This window comes from Poecilia reticulata, linkage group LG4 (genome assembly GCF_000633615.1).
Source record: "Poecilia reticulata strain Guanapo linkage group LG4, Guppy_female_1.0+MT, whole genome shotgun sequence".
NCBI lineage: Eukaryota > Metazoa > Chordata > Actinopteri > Cyprinodontiformes > Poeciliidae > Poecilia > Poecilia reticulata.
In genome coordinates, this window is record NC_024334.1 from 22,505,104 (window position 1) to 22,513,079 (window position 7,976).

Consider the following 7,976-nt stretch of genomic DNA (forward strand, 5'->3'; position numbering starts at 1 on the left):
TGCACTTAAACAGGGAGCAAAACGCCTGACAGAATGTAGGAAGAAGGAAGGTGGGGGGAGGGTGGGGGTAGTTATCTGACAGCAGCAATGGTTAAATCACATCCAGTGCAGCAAATGATTATTTTGGGAAGTTTGTATCAGATTTGCACACATTGCACTTCCTCTCAACACGTGCTTCAATTCCAGACACCTGAAAATGGCTACGCAAGATTAGCTGTGTTTTCCCCCCCTAACTTGCACAGGGCATGCATTTACGCTATTATTGTTCTCCACTTTGAAATCTGCAAAATTTGTGATATTTTGCTTTGCACCGTCTTGATTGCAGGAAGCCATTGTGCCGCTGTGTGCACCTCTGGGTCTGTGTTCACCTCACCATGCTGTCTCCCCTTGGGGACCTTTGGGTGTATATTTATTTCTATTTTACATTTTCCTTTTACTTTTTTTTCCAGTGCAGTTGCTGTTCAGCGAGGTTCTGGGTTGCAATTTCATGGTCAAAAATACACAAAAAATAGTGGCTTTCAGTACATCCTTAACCTGGTTCTATATTCAGCTCAGCCAGTGCGAGTGAGCTGATTCATGGTCACAGCTCCAGCCGAACGTTCTCAACCAAGTTCACAGCTCCATCGTGACATTCTTGTTCTTGTTAATTTGTCGTTTTACGTCTCAAAGTTTGAAAGCTGTATTTAGTTGATGACAAATTTCAAAAGCAGCTGTTTCTGTTCACCAATTCTGGTGCTTTTCTGAACAGAAAACATACCTTTTGACCAAAAAAAAAAAGAAAAAAAGTGCTCCATTTCAACTACATTTGCAAATGGGGTCATATTTTAACACTCAGATTACTGGCACTTGGCAGCGCACAGTCAAAAATCAACAGCAAGATAGTAAAAATCACTCATTGAACTTTTCTTTTGTAATTCCAGAGCTGACAAAAATCTCCTGCCATGTAAGTTAAAGATATTTGTGCAGCTACTTCAGCTTCTTACCTGTTAGATGGTCTAAGAAAATATTAAAAAATGTAACAGAGTACAGCTGCAGTTTTGTTGGCACGTGGTAACTCTTAATATTGATGTTTGGTGCTTGAGCCTTCAATAAATACTTTTTGAATATAAAGTGAAGTCAAAGCCAGAGAAATCAAGCTTAAATCTTTTGCTCACATCAAATACATTATCGTTAGATGACATCAGGATAAGCTTGGCTCACTTAAAGTACATCATGTAAAAAAAAAAGACGAAAAAAAGCAAAACATTGTTCAGTTCAAAGTTCTCAAAAAAGTGAACTCTGTTGGTGCACAACACTGCGGTGTGCATGGCGGTGACATCGGGGCCTTTAAGTCTGAGATATGCAGCTTTAGCAGCAGTCTGTTAGTTTGATTTGGTAAGGAGACAAATTAAAAAAGGTCCATCTGCTGCTGGTACTTTTCTTTTCTTTTTTTTTTTTTTTTAGCTCATTAAAGAAGTGACAGGACTAAAAACATTGCATTTTAGATAGGCTGGGAGCAGTGTTTCCTGTGTGGGGATAATTACTTCCTTTTCACTTCCTCTTTGCTGCAAAGTGTATTTGCAGCTTATTTACATGCATGAAACACATTCGCTGGAAAAGCTCAGAAAGTACAAAGGGGGCTTCTTTAACATTCTTAGCTCATGCACTCACACATCACGCATGCAGACACATGGAAAAGCAGATTAAAGTATTTATACATCAACTTTGAACTTTCAGGGTGCACTACATCTGCCTTCTTGCGTCAAGACACTCTGGGATACTTTCCGTCGCGCTCGTGTTTATGCGCGTCTGTCTTGAGTTTGAGGCAGGATACAGCTGAGGCAACCTTATCTCCCGATCACACGACGACGTGTGAAACACCACTGCTGTGGAACTCCTCTCAATCCCGAAGCCGCAGGGTTTCAGTTTGCGGTGGCAGCTGACTTTCTTCTGTGTTCTCTAAAAGGAGGCAGTTAAATCCACCGGCGGCAAAAAAAAAAAAAAAAAAAAAAGCTCCGCTGCAGAAAGCTGCGGAGGCTGAGAGTTGAGACGCAGTCAGAAATAGGCAGCCACTTCTCAGAAAAGGGCTCTCGGTAGTTGCAGTATGACTGGAAGTCATGAGAAGAAGTTGTCGGCGCGCTGCTGCGCAATTGTGCTCGTGTTGTATCCAGTAAAACGCAAAAAAAAAACAAAAAAAAAAAAACTGTAAACACGAAATGAGACAGAAAGCAGAGGCTCAGCATTAGGGAGTCTGTTGGCTGCACCTGTAATGCTAACTGTAAATGTGTGTCAACATTCACACTTGTGGTTTTGTTGTGTTTGTGTCTCACCTAACTGACAGAAAGAAAGGTAAACCGCTCCTCGGAGCAACACACACACACACACACACACACTGTCGCGATAAATTTGGTTCTTTCTATTTTCAGCCTCGTCTCGTTTTTAGACTCGACGTCCACAACCAAAACTGAGGAGATCCCAGCAAAATGAAGAGGAGAACAAAAAAAAACAAAAAAAACCAGAATTGGTTCCATCAACCAGCTACATGCTAAAAGAGGCCCCGGGAAACTCACCTTTTAAGCTACAGTACAATTTAGCGACGGTACAACGAACAGGTGGTGACTTATCCCATGTATTATGAATAAATCTGTATCAATGGGAATAAATGATGCTTTTACAGAAATTATGACCCAAAGAAAACATGTACAATGTTAATAAAACTGCCCCCAACATGCATCCTTATGGAACTCCATTGTTAACATGGTTCTGTTGAGAAAGACACATTTCCATATCAAAACATGCACTGGGACCCATTGAAAACACAACATTACTTTAACCATTGTCTTCTTGTCTGGTCAAGATCAGGTCATTACGTACGTTTAATGAATCAGGAAATCTGTGTTGGCACTTTGTATGATATATTTTGCTGTCATATCTTCAGCCGACGTGAGTAATGCATGGCAATTCTCAGAGGCTGCTGAAAGACTGAATGGTGCCAAGTAAACGTTTGTAAATCACTAAAATAAATTCACCTTTATTTGCAGTAGCATAATCTCACGCCGAAACGTCATCCTCCATTTAGCATTAGCATAAAACAAAGGATGACTGTGCAAAAAAGCAGGTCTTCCCAGTGTGGCAGATATGTGATGACGTGATTCCTATCCAAAGCTGCTGGAAACATTTTTAGTGTGAACTCTTTATACCAGAACGGTCAAGAAAACTTGCATTTATTGTACTATTTGGTTATTCAAAAGGATAGGATAGTGATTCAAACGTACAACCAAATTAACGCGGAAAAGGTTGATTAGACGCAAAGTTGAACTGTAATAAGCGAAGACTAAGTGTTGTCCAGTTTGCAGAAAGGGGGTTGGACAAAGTACTGATTGTAGGGGTCTCAGTAATTATGCTGCCATGAAATAAATAAAAGTAAAGAAAAGATTAGTATTTCTTAACATGGGTGTATCCTGACTGAATGAATGTACAAAACTTCATTGATAGATTTTTCTCAATTTTGTAATGTGGGACTGTGCTGTTGCAATTTAATACTTTTTAAGAAAAAAGAAAAAAAACACAACATCTTTACCAGTGGGTGCCAAAATGTCTGACAGGCACTGTACTTTGGAGTTTCCAGTGCATAGTTCTTTAATGAACCATCACAGATACTCATCTCTGCTTCAGAGCCACACCTTGCCACAGTGGTGCAGATAAGGAATAGAAAAAGGGACAACAGCCAGGTGGAAGAAAAAGGCCAAAGGACATAGCAAGTCCTTGGCTTGGCTGTTATCAGGAAGAACAGAAGAGTTCTGGCTGGTCTGACAAGAATTTCTCCATGTTGAGGCGGAAGAAATTAGTGTGAGGACAGAGACGATTTTGTCTTAATGCAGGAGAGCTAGTTTCAATATGAGTTCATCTGCTTTCGACTAAGATGGCAAGCCGATCGACCCAAAACATGCTGCAGTTTCTCACTGCACATAACGCCACATCGTCGCCATTAGAGCTCTACTCTGACATGTCTCCTATTCTCTGATGTTCCTTTCCTTCTTCTAAACTTCCAGTGTCAGTGGATCAAATTGCATAAAAGTCCGATGGAGTGCTTTCAAACACATGGTGCTGTTAGTTTGCATATTTAAAGGAGACTTCACATTTAACACAGGTCTTTCTGGTTTTCAGGCCTACCGTCTTCTGCCTGCATCGTGAGCGATGGGATGCCTTGAGCGCGTGAGGAATTTCATTAATTAATTCTCAAACGGAGAAGAAAACGCATGCGAACAGTAGCGTTCTGTACGTATGCACGAGCCAACATCGTTTCTATCAATTGGCTTCAAAGATGAGAAAAGACAGTTCAGATCGATCATCAGTTGCATCAGCTTTTTATACATGGAAGGGCTATATTTTATTGATGCAACTTGAGGCTTCTTCGCGTTTCGAAATGACTCTTATATTGAGTTACTTTGTGAAATAAAAGGCAGAGGAGTTTGTTTGAGTCGACGTTATCGAATGAATACACATGAAGACCAGCCGATGTTCTCATTTTGCTTTTTATTCATTTATTACCTAAAAAAAGAAAATGTTCTATCACAAGTCACACTGAAATGTATTGCTTAAGAAAAAAAAATATATTCATATCTTTTTTGTTTTTAAACCTTTTTTTTCCTCTTTTTTTTTGCATTTTTTTTTTTAACTCTTCGGAAACGAGTCTCGGTTTCCGTCATAATCCACCAAAAGAAACAAAAAGGAAAGCTTGTTTTCCGACACGAGCGTGAGCTGCGGCCCGTGACCCGACAACCTTCTCCCCCACCGATTTTTTGTTTTGTTTGTTTTTCTTAAAAATGCACAAAGAAATACATAATTCACAGTTACCATTTTGGTTTCATAAATTAATACAGTCACACATGTGCTACACCGGTCTAGAGCTAGAACATTGTAAATTGTATTCTTGAAACCTGTTATTTTCAATAGTTGGCTACAAGAAAGAACAGGCAACTTAAATGATCAGTATTTCCACCAACGTACTGTCTCTTATTTATCCTCTCTGTAATGCTTTTTGTCATCTTTTTTGTTGTTTTGTTTCTTCTTTTTGAGTTTCACACAGAAGTGAGGCACACACAGAGTATATTTCATACATATACGTAAAAAAAAAAGAAAAAAAAAAATCGTAATAAATAAAATTTTCGAGGGGCTCGGGGTTCATTTGTCCTTTTAATAATTGTCATATCCATGGAAACAGGAAGTGCATGTAGTCTGGAGTCCTTACAGGACCTTTCTCATTCTGAGTCAGGACTGCTTCTTTCCGTCTAAGTACTGCTCGGAGGGACGTGAGGTTCAAACAACAGAGCAACAAACATGGCAACACAATAAAGAAACGGGACAAAGACCTTGTTTGAGGAACGACACCTAATCGCCGAATAGTATTGGCTTCGCTCAAACAAGATTCACCCCTAAAATCTATGACCGTCATGGCTGCGAGTACTACAGTCACATATCAACCAATGAAAACGAGCTTCAATCGACACCGACACTGCAAGGGCAATTTTTAAGGCACAGAAGCCTTGACATAATAGAGACTCCACCAGCTAATAGCACTAAACAACAAATGCCCAGTGTCCTCAGTGACAACAAAATGGTGCCTTGATGAAAAGTCCAACGACGATATGCACAGAAACTTTTAAAACAACAAGAAAGAAAACATTCCCATTCCCCCCAAATGTCTCGTTTTTTTTTTTTTTTTGTTTTTTTTTTTAGTGAAAGGTAAGGCCACTTAAAAAAAATAAAACTAACAAAAACTATGAGGTTTACCCAAAAAAAAGGTAATCTCTCACTGCAATCTCTGGGAGTGCAATAGTGGTGTAGGGCGGTCAGTCAGACAGGCTGATAAACGATGCTTCTCTCGAGTGGATTTTGACAGACAGTTCTTTTAAATCCACCGGTCTGCTGGTTCCCCCGCGGACGTATATGTCCACGCGAGCCTCTGTTGGCGTTCGGGCTGGGAGGAGGAGGAGGAGGCTTGGCTAAACAGTTTTTGTCGGCTGTCTGGGTAACACAAAAAAAAAAAAAAAAAAAAAAAAAAAAAAAAAAAAAAAAAAAAAAGAAACTCTGAAATTAAAAAAAAAAAAAAAACTTAAAAAAAAAAAAGAAATCTAAAAAAAAAAAAAAAAAAAAAAAAAAAAAAAAAAAAAAAAAAAAAAACAAAAAAAAAAAAAAAACAGTGCTTGGGGCGTTGAGAGAGAGAGAGGAAGAGAGTCTTTTGCTCTCTGCTTATCATCATCTTCATCGTAACGCAACAGGAATGTTCGAGGCCGAGCCACAACACGAGTTCATCTTCATCTGTTTTGGTTTTGCATTGTCACTCTTTAGCAGGACACTTTTTTTTTTTTTCTTTAAACAAACATTAAAACGTTAGGTTACAAAAACCTAACCAACAAAAGCAGCATTGTTTCATTTTTTTTTTTTTCCACAAATTCATGCATGTTGTTAACCTTCATTACCAAAGCACCACTTTGTATTTTCTCTTCCATCAATATATATATATAAAAAAGGATCTTTGTAATTTCACACCTTTGCATGCAAAGAAATGTCACCTTTTTCCCCCTGTAGCTTTGATTTATTTATTTTTTCCTCTCTCTTTTGTGTCGTTTTAAGCTCCCATGTGTTAGCAGCAAAACTGTGAAAGGCCTAACCTGATATGTCAATGGGTGTACTGGTCCAGGCACTAGATAATGATGCCAGAAAAATGACGCCGCTGCTCCTCCCTCCTTTGATAAAACTAGTGATAAAGGGCCTCGAACTTTAAACGAGCCGCTACGTTCGACCCACGCCTCCGCTGCGGCTGATCGACACGACGCGAGGAGATCGTAGGGTTTACTCAGGAGATGACGAAACAATGGAATATTCTAAAAATAATAAAAATAATAATAATAACAAAAATAAAAGCCAAACATACACACACACACACCCTCATAAACATTTGTAAAACGTCACAGTTATGTACACAAACTCCCTCGGATAAGTCAGTTCAGGTCTGCAAGACGTCAACCTGGGGCTGGATGACGGGGGGAGGGGGGGTCGCTCTTTATGGTTCGCTGTGGCGAGACGAGATAATTCCACAAATGGGCAAACAAATGGTTGAATGGATGCACATATTTGCTGACAGTCAACAACTTGACTAAAAGCCGCAGAGGGCTGCTGTTTTTAGAAAACAGCAGATAGGAAGAGAAACAAAAATAGAGTTTTCTATCATATATTCTTTTTTTTTTAAAAGATTTTAAAATCCTCTAAAGCACTTTGTAATATTAATTCATTTTGTTCATTTATTAGTCGTTCCTATCGATACCCTTTGTCACTGAGGTCAACATCAATACTTCAATAGTCATTTTCTTTTTTTTTTTTTTTTTTATTATTATTATTCTATTTCAGGCCCCACCTCCTGCTCCTCCTCCTTGCACATATTGACCAGCTGTTATAAATCAACATCATGTGCAAATAAACAAGTACTTTGAACTGTTATATGAAAACCTGAATGCTTTGTGAACAATGCTACATATTGTTTTTTTTTTGTTTATAAAATATAATATGCTTAAAAGTGGAAAAAAGAAAAAAAAAAAAAGGTTTAACCACTCCGTAACAGAGGAAAAACAAAACTGGACTCCGACTGATTGGTTTTGAGAACAATAAGAATGCCCATCGGAATATTTCCACAGTCTCTGGTGCTCCTGTTCTGTTCATAAGTCCAGTGTGGATCTCTTCATTTCTGCCCAGAGTGCACTTAAAAAAAATGTAGGGATAAAAAAAAAAAAAAATCTGAAAATACCACCACCACTCACTAAATTCTGCTTTGCTCAAGTGGAGATGTGATCTGTGATATCACACCTCGAAAATAAAAGTCTTGTACACTGTAAAGTCCAGTTGTTTTGCCTGTAAAGTCCAAGCATCACACTGAAGTTCCTTTGCTATTGTTGCTGCTTTTCACAAGGTCAGCTGTGAAGGACAGAATGGGATTAGCG